The following is a 2500-nucleotide window of genomic DNA, read 5'->3' as shown; positions in this document are numbered from 1 at the left end:
AAACGCCTGCGAATTTTTTTTTCTCTCTCTAATATGATGGTAGTCACGAAGAAGTGCTGTGGAAAGTTGAACAGCCTTAATAATTCTCTCTCTCTCTCTCTCTCTCTCTCTCTCTCTCTCTCTCTCTAATATGATGGTAGTCACGAAGAAGTGCCGTGGAAAGTTGTACAGCTTTAGTAATTCTCTCTCTCTCTCTCTCTCTCTCTCTCCTTACCTTGCACTAGTTCCCTGGTCACATCGCTCCCCTCGCTGTCTCTCTCCAATAGCACTTCACTAAAACACTTCCTTCGTCTTCCAATATTCCTCTTCTCTTCACAGGCGGAAAAACACAGACAAAAACACGGCCAAACACCCAGCCGCTGCCACTACAAGTGCCACAGATCTGGGTTGACTGATAATATTCCTTTTCGTCTCCACACACGCGCTAAAACACAGAAAAACACACGAGAAAAACTCTTGTAATATTTCTGTTCCCTTTACAAGCACAAAAAAACACGGAAAAACACACAGACACTCCCCCTGCAAGTCACACAGATCTGGGTTCCACTGTTACATACTCCTTTTCGTCTCTACACGCCCGCAAAATAATAATAAAATAACAATAATAATAATAATAATAATAATAATAATAAACACGAGCGTTCATCAATCACCCTCCCTCCACAAGATAGCAACTCATACTGCCCCAAACAGCAGCTCATAGCCAGCGTCTCTCTCCCGGTGAGTTTCCAATCAGTATTTTCAAATTTTTAAATAAAGCATAAGAAAAACAATAGCGGGGCCTTTCCTGTTTCTCAATATACAAAATTTTATCATCTTTTCTTTCTATATAAATTTTGTCTTGAAAAAAATGGGGTTAGTTTTGGAAAATGGGTTTAAAATTAATTGATGGTAACTGAGTAGATATTTCACGGCGTCATAATACTACCCCCCCTCATAGCAATCCCGCCAAATCTCGTACTTAATGAGGCCTAAATACACCTCCTAATTACACCTATAGTGCTAATTGGGGCTTAATTATATCTTCTGATTAATTAGTTCACTTGAGGATAATGAAAGAAAGATACAGGATTTGAATTAAATATATTAGAGAGTTTGAATTATTTATACGCAACCTCGACCAGGCATCCAGATTTCACGAGTCTTTCCCCACCCCCCAACAAGCCTCCTACTTCCCTCCACCCCTCCCTCTCCTTCTCTCCACCTTACCTTCCCTCCTCCCCCTCCATCCATACCTTCCCTCCTCCCCCTTCCCTCCCTTCTTCCTCCTCCCAATTTCTACACAGTAACCGATCTTATGATACGGACGATTTAAATGTTCTAATATTTAAACAGAAAACCGTTTACAATAATTTAACACCCAACGGAAGAATGGTTTGAATTTTGATTTGCTTTCGTCGACATATTTCTCTCTCTCTCTCTCTCCTTTGTCTTTCAGTTTTAGCATACAAAATAGATTCTCTCTCTCTCTCTCTCTCTCTCTCTCTCTCCACACACAGCCTTGTCCACCAACTCAAGTCCCTAACGCCTTTTCCTAAGCGATTTATTTTGCTTTTTACACTTTTACTGCCCTATTCATTGTTATACAAATCCCTAACACCTCATCCTAAGCGATTTATTTTGCTTATTACCCTTTACTGCCTTTTCATTGCTATATAAATCCCTAACGCCTCGTCCTAAGCGATTTATTTTCCTTGTTACACTTTGTAGCCCTATTCATTGTTATAAAAATCCCTAACACTTTTTCCTAAACGATTTATTTTGCTTTGTACACTCTACTGCCCTATTCATTGTTATATAAATCCCTAACACCTCTTCCTAAGCGATTTATTTTCCTTATTACACCTTACTGCCCTATTCATTGTTATATAAATCCCTAACACCTCTTCCTAAGTGATTTATTTTTCTTCCTATTCCTTAACACTGAATTATAATCTCTTTATTTTCGTCCTCTTTCCTTCCCATACCTTCTCTCTCTCTCTCTCTCTCACATTTCCTTCCCTGTTTTATCTCTCCGCATCCTCCCTCTTCCCCTCCCTCCCCTCCCCCTCCTCCACCTGACCCGTACCCCGCACCCACCCGTAGCTCGTTAGGGTCATCGCTAATTAGGTCCGTAATTGGCTAGTTATGAACCTGCGCCTCCAACCACCTCGTTAGATGGTTAGCCTGATGTGTGTGTGTGTGTGTGTGTGTGTGTGTGTGTGTGTGTGTGTGTGTGTGTGGACTTGAAATCCCTCCCTCATTCTCTCTCTCTCTCTCTCTCTCTCTCTCTCTCTCTCAGCTTATATCACGTGGCTCAGTGGCAGAAAAAGACAATGCTACGGCTCTACATCCTTTCCATAGCACTTCTTCGTGACTAGCATTCAGGAGAGAGAGAGAGAGAGAGAGAGAGAGAGAGGGCAATTTTAGGCCAAGTTAAAGTGAACAGGATATACCAGGGTAGTATTTTCGTCCGTAAAGCTCCCTAACACCTTTTCCTTTGCGAGTTATTTTTGGATAA

The sequence above is a fragment of the Coenobita brevimanus genome, unplaced genomic scaffold (assembly GCF_032717465.1).
Source record: "Coenobita brevimanus isolate Jiangsu-jjx unplaced genomic scaffold, ASM3271746v2 jjx.HiC_scaffold_2060, whole genome shotgun sequence".
NCBI lineage: Eukaryota > Metazoa > Arthropoda > Malacostraca > Decapoda > Coenobitidae > Coenobita > Coenobita brevimanus.
This window is presented reverse-complemented; position numbering follows the sequence as displayed.